Source organism: Triticum aestivum, chromosome 3A (genome assembly GCF_018294505.1).
Source record: "Triticum aestivum cultivar Chinese Spring chromosome 3A, IWGSC CS RefSeq v2.1, whole genome shotgun sequence".
NCBI lineage: Eukaryota > Viridiplantae > Streptophyta > Magnoliopsida > Poales > Poaceae > Triticum > Triticum aestivum.
In genome coordinates this window covers 208878484-208890744 of record NC_057800.1, presented here as the reverse complement: position 1 = coordinate 208890744, position 12261 = coordinate 208878484, and the positions used below count along the sequence as shown (strand labels likewise).

Sequence of the window (12261 nt, the reverse complement as noted above, 5' to 3'; positions counted from 1 at the left end):
TGAAGCCACTTCGTCCTGTTCTCAAAGGGCCGACCATGTCCAGCCCCCAGACTGCAAAAGGCCAGACGAGTGGGATGGTCTTCAAAGCTGACGCAGGTTTGTGCGACATATTCGAGTAGAACTGACATCCCTCGCACTTATCCACTATCTCCTTTGCCATCTCATTCGCCTTGGGCCAGTAAAATCCGGCTCGGTATGCTTTGGCCACGATGGTCCGGGAGGACGCATGATGACCACAGGTCCCCGAGTGAATATCATTGAGGATGAGTCGACCTTCTTCTGGTGTTATGCACTTCTGACCGACTCCAGTCGTGCTCTCTCTGTATAATTGTCCTTTGATGACGGTAAAGGCCTTAGATCGACGGACGATCTGTCGAGCCTCTTCCTCATCCTTCGGAAGCTCTTTCCTCAAGATATATGCGACATACGGAATCGTCCAGTCGGGAATGACTACCAAAACCTCCATGATCAAGTCGACCACCGCTGGGACTTCAACTTCAGTCGGATCTGTGGCACTCTTGGGCTGCGGAGTTTCTTCGGTGAAAGGATCTTCTTTCACTGACGGAGTATGTATATGCTCCAAGAACACACCACTCGGAATGGCTTCTCTCTTGGAACCTATCTTTGCTAGATCATCAGCTGCTTGATTTTTCAGTCGGGGTATATGATGGAGCTCCAACCCCTCGAACTTTTTCTCCAGCTTCCTCACTGCACTGCAGTATCCAGTCATGGCTGGGCTTCTCACGTCCCACTCTTTCATCACCTGATTGACCACTAAATCCGAGTCGCCATAGACCATTAGGCGACGGACGCCGAGTGAAATGGCCATGCGCAACCCATATAGGAGGGCCTCATATTCTGCCTCATTGTTGGAGGAATCAAAGTGAATCTGGAGCACATATCTGAGCTTATCTCCTCTGGGGGAAACCAGGACAACCCCAGCACCGGAACCATTCAACATCTTAGAACCATCGAAAAACATGGTCCAATGCTCCGAGTGAACTTCAGTCGGCTGCTGCTGTTCGATCCACTCGGCGAGGAAATCTGCTATTGCCTGGGACTTAATGGCTTTCTTTGCCTCAAACTTGATATCAAGGGGAAGAAGTTCAATCGCCCATTTGGCCACTCGACCAGTTGCATCTCTGTTGTGCAAAATCTCTGATAGTGGAGTGTCGCTGACGACTGTGATTGAATGGTCAGAGAAATAATGAGCAACCTTCTTTGTGGTCATGTATATTCCATACACAAGCTTCTGATAATGAGGATATCTCTGCTTGGATGGAGTCAAGACTTCAGACAAATAATACACTGGGCGCTGAACTTTGAGAGCTTTTCCTTCTTCTTCCCGCTCGACCGTTAGCACAGTACTGACGACTTGTCCTGTGGCTGCGATGTAGAGCAACAGAGGCTCTTTGCTGATTGGAGCAGCAAGCACCGGCTGGGTGGAGAGCAGAGCTTTTAGCTCGGCAAACGCTGCATCAGCTTCTGGAGTCCACTCGAACTTGTCAGCCTTCTTCATCAGTCGGTAAAGAGGCAATGCCTTTTCACAGAGTCGTGAGATGAATCGACTTAATGCGGCCAAGCATCCAGTAAGCTTCTGGACATCGTGCACTCGCACAGGGCGTTTCATTCGGAGAATAGTGCCAATCTTTTCTGGGTTGGCGTCGATTCCCCGTTCGGAAACGAGAAAACCGAGTAACTTGCCACCAGGAACTCCAAATGTGCACTTTGATGGATTGAGCTTGATATCATACCTTCTGAGGTTGGCAAATGTTTCGGCGAGGTCAGCGAGCAGGTCGGAACCTTTTCGTGACTTGACAACAATATCATCCATATAAGCTTCCACATTCCGACTGATTTGAGTGAGTAGACACTTCTGGATCATTCGCATAAATGTGGCTCCGGCATTCTTGAGGCCGAATGGCATGGTGATATAGCAGAAGCACCCGAATGGAGTGATGAAAGCTGTTTTTACTTCATCGGGCCCATACAGACGGATCTGGTGGTACCCGGAGTAAGCATCTAAAAAAGACAACCTCTCGCATCCCGCGGTCGAGTCAACAATTTGATCTATGCGAGGGAGAGGAAAGTGATCTTTTGGGCAGGCCCGGTTGATGTGCTTGAAATCAATGCACATTCGGAGCGACTTGTCCTTCTTAGGAACCATGACGACATTAGCGAGCCACTCGGAGTGGAATATCTCTCGGATAAATCCTGCCGCCAACAGTCGAGCCACTTCTTCACCGATGGCCTTTCTCTTCTGGACGGCGGACCGCCGAAGATGTTCTTTGACTGGCTTTGCAGACGAGTCGACTCTTAGGCGATGCTCAGCCAGTCCCCTGGGAACACCTGGCATGTCAGCGGGCTTCCATGCAAAAATGTCCCAGTTCTCACGGAGGAACTGGATGAGCGCTTCTTCCTATTTTGGGTCGAGTGTTGTGGAGATGCGGGTCGGAGCTGCTTCGGGGTCGGTCGGGTGGATGTGAACAGGCTTCGTCTCACCGGACGACTGGAATGCAGATTCTGTGGCGGGCTTCTTGGATCGCAGCAAGTCACTCGGATCTGCGTTTTGCTTGTATTCTTCGAACTCGACCGCTGTCACTTGGGAATCGGCAATTTTGGAGCCCTTCTGAAAGCACTCCTCTGCCTTTTTCCTATCACCGGTGACAGTGATCACACCTTTGGGACCGGGCATCTTCAATTTGAGGTACACGTAACATGGTCGAGCCATGAACCGTGCATAGGCTGGTCTCCCCAAAATGGCATGATATGCACTTTGAAAATCCACGACTTCAAACGTCAACTTTTCTTTGCGAAAATGCTTTGAATCGCCAAACACTACATCCAAAGCTATCTGGCCGAGTGACTCGGCCTTCTTCCCTGGTATAACTCCATGGAAGCTCATGTTACTAGTGCTCAGTCGGGACATCGGAATGCCCATACCTTTCAACGTGTCTGCATATAACAGATTCAGCCCACTTCCACCGTCCATCAGCACCTTTGTCAGTCGAGTGCCTTCGACAACTGGATCGACCACCAAATCTTGCCTCCCAGGGGTGGCAATATGAGTCGGGTGATCAGATTGGTCGAATGTGATGGGTGTTTGAGACCACTTCAGATAATTTGCCTTTGCTGGGGCAACCATGTTAACCTCTCGGTTAATCACTTTCAGTCGACTTCTGCTTTCCACATCTGCGAAGATCATCAGAGTGGAGTTGATATGCGGATATCCTTCCTCACTGTCCTCTTTGTCTTCGGCCTTGTCCGGCTCCTTCTCCTTGTCCTTAGACTGTTTTCCCTGAAACTGCTGAATTAGGAGTCGACATTGGCGAGTGGTGTGCTTTGGGTAAATGATATTCCCCTCTTCATCTTTCTTCGTGTGAATATGACACGGCATATCCATCACGTCGTTCCCTTCTTTATCCTTTACCTTCTTGGGGTTCCAGGATCCTTTTGGTTTCCCCTTAAACTTTCCTTGAGTCACGGCTAGAGCCTCTCCAGGAGCTGCCGGTTCAGCCTTCCGCTTCTGTTTCCGACTGGTGTTTCCTTTTTCCGACTGACTCGGCTTGTGCTTGCCGCTTCGGAGTCGGTCTTCTTCTTCGCCGTTGGCATACTTGGTAGCAATCTCCATCATCCGACTCAAGGTCATGTCACCGGTTCGACCAAATTTCAAACTCAGTTCTCTGTTCTTGACACCATCTTTGAAGGCGCATACTGCCTGATGGTCAGAGACATTTTCCACAGTGTGGTGCAAAGTGATCCACCTCTGAATATACTCTCTGAGAGTCTCATTGGTTTTCTGCACGCAGACTTGCAACTCTGTCAATCCCGCTGGTCGCTTGCAAGTCCCTTCGAACGTTCTGACGAACACTCGGGACAGATCTTCCCAAGTGTAAATGCTGCTAGGAGGCAATTGAGTCAACCATGCCCTGGCAGAACCTTCCAACATGAGGGGCAAATGCTTCATGGCCACCTCGTCGTTCCCACCACCGATCTGAACTGCCACTCGGTAGTCTTCAAGCCAAGTTTCAGGCTTATACTCACCAGTGAACTTGCTGACTCCTGTTGCCAACCTGAAATTGGGGGGAATAACTGCGGCTCTGATAGCTCTGCTGAAACATTCAGGACCAGAAACATGTACTCGACTGCTCGTGGGCACATCTCTGTCGAGTGCGCCTCGATGGGCTCTGTTCCGGTCAACCAACCCTTGCACGATAATGGATCGCGCGTCGAAGCCTGGCTCTCTGGGGTCAACTGGAACCCTACGCCCTGTACTGTACTGACGCCTATCATCTGGCTGCCGAGGAGCGTAAGACCCACCGCTCGGAGGGGAATAGGGCACTCGACGCCTATCATCTCGGTCGAGTCTGTCGCCATATTGATCTCGCCGATTCTCACGCCCTTCGCGCCGCGGAGGCGATCTGGGGCTGTGAGCCGACTGAACCGTATTCACAGTGACAGATCGACTGTGAATTCTGTTGCGCGACTGAGACACGGCTGAATTCTGATCTCCTGCTGCCCGGAGCAGATCCCTGATCTGCAGCAAACCTCTGCCAGCCTCTGACTGCGAAGGCTGAATGGACTCTGCTATACGGGTCGCAGCTGCTAAATTCTGAATTGGGGTTCGATATACCTGAGTCGGCGGGAAGAGTTGACGTCGACTGGTGTCGGGAACTCGTTGCCGCGCGCGCTCGTCGAGTGCTCGCTGAAGGTTCTCCAGTCGAGTGCGCTCGGCCAAATTGGCCAGACGCGCCTCCTCCAAGGCACGAGCCTCGGGGGTTTCTCCTGCGATGGGAATACGCAGGGGATCCTCGTTCCTGCGGCGAAGCTCTTCTCTTTGCAGAGAGTCGAGTGGCTCGGGCTGTTACTCTTCGTAGCCTCGTGCAGGGTCGCCGCCGTCGCCTGCTCCACCACCACGAGCGAAGCCAGGAGGACTGTGGGGCCCGTCGACCATCAAGATTTCCGCCGCTGGATCACTGCTTCCGCACTCGGATGCAGTCTCTCTGGAGCCAGTCGACTGATCGAACAAGCCGTAGAGAGATTCGTTGGGCTCGATTGCCGCAACTTGTGTAGTGGCCGACTGGCGAGCCACCGCGTGACTCACCCATCGCTGAAGCCTCGACCGGCCTGAGCGCTTGCGCTGGCGGGAGACCGGGAGGGTGGAAGATGGAGGAGCCGACCGATACTGGGTCGATGGTTGCCGCAGCAGAACGCCGCGGACACATGCGCGAAAATGCGTCGCACCGCGGACGGGGAGCGCATCTACGTCGAGTGGAGCCTCCTGGAGCCATGCGGAGTCGTCGGCGATGAAGGCGAGAGAGCCGAGACGGATCTCTTGACCCTCGACCAAAATTGCAGCAGACACCATGATGAAAGTACTCGGAAGAATCGCAACTTCTCCACAAAATCGCTAAAACACCTGCCCCATGGTGGGCGCCAACTGTCGTGGTTCTAAGCCTGACAGTAGAGTGGGGGGTAGGTATGGAGAGGCAAGGTCCTAGCTATGGAGAGGTTGTAAGCACAAAGGATGTACGAGTTCAGGCCCTTCTCGGAAGAAGTAACAGCCCTACGTCTCGGAGCCCGGAGGCGGTCGAGTGGATTATGAATGTACGGATTACAAGGTGCCGAACCCTTATGCCTGTGGAGGGGGGTGGCTTATATAGAGTGCGCCAGGACCCCAGCCAGCCCACGTAGGAGAGGGTTTAAGGTGAGTTAAGTCTGGGGCGTTACTGGTAACGCCCCACATAAAGTGCCTTTACTATCATAAAGTCTACTTAATTACAGGCCGTTGCGGTGCAGAGTGCCTCTTGACCTCCTGGTGGTCGAGTGAGTCTTCGTGGTCGAGTCCTTCAGGCCGGTCGAGTGAATCCTCGTTGGTCGACTGGAAGGCGACCTCTTCTAGGGATGTCCTAGGGTAAGTTACTTGGAACAGGTCCATGACCCTACCCTAGGTACATAACCCCATCATCCATGAAGAAGAAAAACGGGCGTAGTCGAACGGGTCCTCACAAACGCGACGTTATCGGAACCAACCCGAAGAAGCAACACCGGAAAAGAGCAAACAACCTAGTAAACAACCACCACATAGACATGGTATGATGCGCAAACAAGTATGATGCATGTCCGGTTTAAAGAGGGCATGGCATGGCAAAGTGCACAAACAACCCTACAAATTAAATGGAGCTCAATATGCAACTCCGTTGCATATTGACGAAACACCACATTCAAGTTATTTAGTTCAATCTCGTTTATGTACCCAACAATATTAAATGTTGTTAAACAATGGCAAGAGGGGAAGCATGATGAAACTATCTAATCTAGGCAAGTTTAAATGAGGCCGGAACAACAAAACAACAAGTCCGGAAACTCCTCGTATGCATATATTAGGTTTGGTACTGTTCTGCCCTAAACATAATTTTAGAGTTGTTAAGAATGCAAAGTGATGCCACCATGTTGAACTAGGCAAAATTCTACCCCATTTACATATAAAGATTAATTAAAAACGAGCTACGGTTAATTAGTTATGAATTAAATCGTTTTAGCATGGCAAAAGAGTAAATCTACACAAACAGCAATTTAATCATTTTAACCATGGATGAAAATGACAAATTATTATACTATATGAAAAACTAAGCAAGTTTCATATATAACTTATTTTAAATTGATGTACGGTTTGTGAGTTAGAATATGCATGAACATTAAGGGGTTTTCTGAAAAACTATAGTTCTCTGATTAATTAGCAAATTCGTTTGTGGAAAAAAACAGGCATCGGGCCGAATTGGAGCTACATGCCGAAACATGTCATGGGTCTTGGGGGGTTGCCTCACATAATGGGCCTTGGCCCGGTCGGTGGGCTGCAGCAGGCCGGCTGAGTGGAAGGACGAGGTGGGCGCTGGGCCTAGGCGAGGCCGGTCCAGGCGAAGTCAACGCAAGTGAGCGAGGCGCTCGATCCCGAGCTGCTGCTCGATGCAGAGGATGCAGAAGAGCTGGCGATGCAAGGCGCGTCATCTTCAGGCGATGCAGGGTGTCGGAGTAAATAGCCATGGGTGGCCTAGCCGGCTTCCCCTGGCCCTTCTGAAAAAATTACGAGCCCGTCCGGCTCTCAAGAATCCAAGACATGGAGCCACCTTCCCCTTGCTGGCTGCCACCCAGGCCGGCTTTCGGAAGGCGGCCCGACTTTAGCCCTCATGAAGAAATCCATGGGAGGGCCGACTGCGAGAAGCCGGCCGCGAGAAGGCTGACTCCAAGAAGCCGGCTCCCACAAAGCGGTCTAGACCGTACCCTCAAAGTTTGCATCCACCTAGCGGCGATGGGACGGGGCATGGCTACAGTAAAGCCTGCCACCCCCGAATCCCGGAGCACGCTTGGCACAGTGCGCCGTACGGAGTGGCCATGACCCGTCCGACGCGGCACTGTTGCCATGTTGACCCTGATGTCATCCACGACGGGCTACTAGTATGGCCCGCGGGCGGTGGGCCCCTGCGGGCAGAGAGACGCCCGAAGGTGGCCAGGCCTCCCCCAGTCGGCCTGAGATGGGGCCGGCTCCCTGCAGCCGGCTCGCTTCCCCCCTCGAAGGAGACGCCCCATTAAGGAGACAAGACGCGGTAAGGCTACAGCGATCACCTACCGGACGGCGGCACTGTAGCCGCGCTTACTGTCGTGGTTCTAAGCCTGACAGTAGAGTGTGGGGGTAGGTATAGAGAGGCAAGGTCCTAGCTATGGAGAGGTTGTAAGCACAAAGGATGTACGAGTTCAGGCTCTTCTCGGAAGAAGTAACAGCCCTACGTCTCGGAGCCCAGAGGCGGTCGAGTGGATTATGAATGTATAGATTACAAGGTGCCCAACCCTTCTGCCTGTGGAGGGGGGTGGCTTATATAGAGTGCGCCAGGACCCCAGCCAGCCCACGTAGGAGAAGGTTTAAGGTGAGTTAAGCCTGGGGCGTTACTGGTAACGCCCCACATAAAGTGCCTTTACTATCATAAAGTCTACTTAATTACAGACCGTTGCGGTGCAGAGTGCCTCTTGACCTCCTGGTGGTCGAGTGAGTCTTCGTGGTCGAGTCCTTCAGGCCAGTCGAGTGTGTCCTCGTTGGTCGAGTGAGTCCTCGTTGGTCGACTGGAAGGCGACCTCTTCTAGGGATGTCCTAGGGTAAGTTACTTGGGACAGGTCCGTGACCCTACCCTAGGTACATAACCCCATCATTAGCCCCCGAATGGATTGAGGCTTCGAGTGAAGAAGGAGTTGATGTCGTTTCCGATTAACCTTTGCGCTCTAGTTGTGCGCTGTTCTGGATCAAAGAATCTCTTCGTTGACAGGGAGCAATTCGTCTTCGGTCGACTCGATCCATTCTATTTTTGCGTCGAGTGATCTTTCGAGCTTCGTCGATCTCCGAGCGACGGATCGCCGGAATCACCGCGTCTGACAGACTGATTTGTTGTTCGCGGATTCTGCGGGGTGCGAAATTTGGGGGCGCGCGCGAAGCGGGGCAGACCGCGGCGTTCGGATGGGACGGGGCGTAGACGCCTCGATCTCCGCGCCGCCTTTTTCGCCACGTATCCAGTCCTCATAACTGCTCACAGATATGATTAGATCGACCGGGCCCACACGTCAGCCACTCGGAAGGGACCTTATAAATGTGCCCGGCGAGGATCTCTGTGCTGCGCCTCAGCATTCTCCCTCTCTCCCTCTGCTCCCTTCCTCCCTGCTCAGCGTGCCCGCTCTCGCCTCCGCACCGCTTCCCTTCGTGCATCTCACCGGCGACCATGGCCAAGGAGAAGACGGCGGCGCTGGAGCGTGCCAAGAAGGCGTCGGCATCGGAGAAGGCGAAGGGGAGATCCACCAGCCGCAGAGGATCCTCGTCCAGATCCCGCCTGCCGAAAGGCTGGGTCCAAGGCGACTGGATCCAGTCGACCATCACGGAGAAGGACCTCCTCGACATGGCCAACGAGGGCTTGATCCCTCACGGAGCTGCGAGGTTGCCGGGGAAGGAGTGGCAGCCACAGCCAGAAGAGGGTGAGTGTGTGCTTCTGGCCACTCATGTCGATCGGGGGTTTTCCTTGCCACCAAGCATTTTCTTCCGTGGTTTCTTGAATTTCTTTGGAGCGCAGCTCCACCACTTTACCCCAAACTCCATTGCCTACCTTGCTGCATTCGTGTCCATGTGTGAGGGTTTCTTGGGCTGTCGACCGCACTGGGGTTTGTTCAAACGTATCTTCACGTGTCGCTCTCAGACCGTGAAGAAGGCGAGCCCAGGTGACGAGAAGACCCGAGTCGTCCAAATGTGTGGGGGCCTGGGAATTCAGGTGAGGAACAATAGCACCTTCCCGCCCATGTCCTTTCCCGAGTCCGTCAGGGGCTGGCAGTCGACTTGGTTCTACTGCCAGGTCCAGTCGACGCCAGGGCAGTCGAGTGGACTCCCTCCGTTTACCATGGACCGAGTGAACAAGCCCTCCCCTCTGAAGCTGATTCCGGAGGAGAAAGCCGACGTGAAGATGTTGATGGAGCGCGTGGTGCAGTTGGTTCGGGAGGGGGTGACGGGCATGGATCTTCTGGAGGTCTTCCTCAAGCGTCGCATCCAACCCCTTCAATTCCGGAGCCACTGCATGTGGTTGTACTGTGGGCCCGAAGACGAGACTAGAGTCCATCCAGAAGAAGTCGACGATGTCACTCTGGAAAGATGGATGGTAGCCGTCACCGGAAACAGGGACAACCCGCGCGGAGCCAGAAGGATTCCTCCACTCGACCACAACAGCATCCCAAACAAGGTACACTTGCTCTTTCCATTGTGTCCTTGTTGTACTCATTTCTGCTAACCCTGCCGACTGGTCGACTGATCCTTGTTTGGGCATCTGCTAGGCCTTCACCGAACTGTACTCGATGCCCAATGGGGCACAAGCTCCGACTGAGGAAGGCGAGGCGAGCGGGGGCGAGGCGAGCGGGGGCGAGGCGAGCGGGGGCGAGAGCCAGGAAGAGGAGGAATGGGACTCGGATGCTGCAGGGGATGACGATGACGATGATGATGATGAAGGTGACGAAGATGACATCGAGGACGAGGAAGAAGAGGAGGAGGAGGTCGTTCCACCGCGCTCAGAAAGGCGGTCGAAGCTTGTCCACGACCCTTCGACAGAACGTGGTAAGGGGGTTGCGACTGCCACTCAGTCGACCAAGCGCCCTCGGACCACCTCTCCGGCGCCGACTGAAAAGGCGCCGAAGCAGCCCAGGGCGGCCTCCTCGAAGCCGACCAAGCTCCTGCCGAAGATGAAGGTGTCCATCCCCACCATATCAGGGTAATTGTGTTGCTCATATTTTCTTATTCTTGTGCGAACTTTATCTCTGGTCGACACTGAGGTTAGTCGACTGATCCTTTGGAGTTGCAGTGCTGCTACTTCTGAGACCTCGGCCCGGGCCGATGACCACGAGATGGAGGATGCAGAAACTTCGAATCCAGGTACTGTGTTCTTAATACCATTCTTAGTCGACTGACTCGCGATCTCTGATCCTGACCCTTCTCCGCAGCTCCACCCAACACTGTTATCGATCTTCCTGATGATGATGAGGATGAAGAGCCGCTGAAGCACAGGAGGAGTCGAAAAGCGTCCGCCAGTAAGGTGCCTCAGGATGTGTCAGCGCCTGAAATTCTGACTGTGGAGGAAGAGAACACCACTCGACACACGGTGACCTTCGCGACACCACTGACGAGTGCTCAGCAGCCCTCCCTCTTCACGACTCACCACGTCCCAGAGGACCAAGCTGGTGCAGCGAAGGAGGCAATACGCCAGGCGGGACTCATGATGGAGCAGCTGAAGACCATCCGGGACGCGAGCCAGGCAGCTTATGACGCCAGCTCTGCCCTCCAAAGCAATGTCCAGGTCAGTCGACTGCTGTTTGTTCTGTTGGATATGCTACCAAAAACTTTTCTTTTCCGGGATTTATATTAGTCACCCACTGGGTGTGTCGAATAAACTCCGTGTTAGCGGGGGCACGCTGAGTGCACCCGCTGGGTGTAGTCCCCAAGGCTAAGGTCGACTGCTGGCAGTCGGCCTTAGGCTTTATGATGTCAATCTTTCTGTCAGTCGACTGGTCGACTGGATTTCGCAAACCGGTGGGGGCACGCTGAGTGCACCCACTGGGTGTAGTCCCCAAGGCTAAGGTCGACTGCTGGCAGTCGGCCTTAGGCTTTATGATGTCAATCTTTCTGTCAGTCGACTGGTCGACTGGATTTCGCAAACCAGTGGGGGCACGCTGAGTGCACCCACTGGGTGTAGTCCCCAAGGCTAAGGTCGACTGCTGGCAGTCGGCCTTAGGCTTTATGATGTCAATCTTTCTGTCAGTCGACTGGTCGACTGGATTTCGCAAACCAGTGGGGGCACGCTGAGTGCACCCACTGGGTGTAGTCCCCAAGGCTAAGGTCGACTGCTGGCAGTCGGCCTTAGGCTTTATGATGTCAATCTTTCTGTCAGTCGACTGGTCGACTGGATTTCGCAAACCGGTGGGGGCACGCTGAGTGCACCCACTGGGTGTAGTCCCCGAGACTGTGGTCGACTGCTTGCAGTTGATCACAGTCTTAGAGAATGCGTCTCGCACACTGTTTTTTTTTTTGAGGTCGACTGGTCGACTTTGTCTTCAACAGGATTAGTGGGGGCACGCTGAGTGCACCCACTGGGTGTAGTCCCCGAGACTACGGTCGAATGCTTGTGTTCGGCTGTAGTCTTAGAAACGTGTGTTTTTCCCTTTTCACTCGGAAGTGAATTATTTTTGACATTTAGTCGATTGGTTCTTCGCAGAACTCTTGTGATCTTGTGACTCGCTACTCAGAACTGGAACAGAAGCATACTCAAGTCGAGCTGAGCTTGAAGCTGGTTCAGGAGAAGCTGACAAAGGCAAAGGAGGAGACTGAAGGTATGTTTGGTGAGACCTTGACGACTGCTTTTCCTCTTGCTTGTTTCAACATCTGATCTTGCTGTGTCTTGCAGGTAAGGTAAGGGAGGCCCAGCAGAAGAAAGACCTTGAGCTAGCTGAGAAGATCAAGCTTGCTGACGAGAAGTTAGCTTCAGTCACCAAGCTCGAACAAGACAATACCAACCTGAAAACTGCTCTTGGGATTGCCAACAAAGAAGTCAGTCGACTGAGAACTGACAAAGCTGCCTTGACCGACCAAGTCAGCAAATTGACTGAGAAGAAGACTGAACTGGAGGCCTTCCTAAGTGGCTTTGCCAAAAAGCTGTTTCTTATGCTCGAAGGTAAACCTCCATGTTTGGCAAA

At 53.3% G+C, this 12261-nt stretch overlaps 1 long non-coding RNA gene across 1 annotated transcript; it reads left to right on the top strand.

Moving 5' to 3' along the window:
• Positions 1 to 10817: 10817 nt before the first annotated feature.
• Positions 10818 to 12028, top strand: LOC123058247 (uncharacterized). The gene is made up of 3 exons (XR_006427101.1): positions 10818 to 10868; positions 11784 to 11898; positions 11973 to 12028. It is a non-coding gene; the product is annotated as an uncharacterized lncRNA (long non-coding RNA).
• Positions 12029 to 12261: the final 233 nt, after the last annotated feature.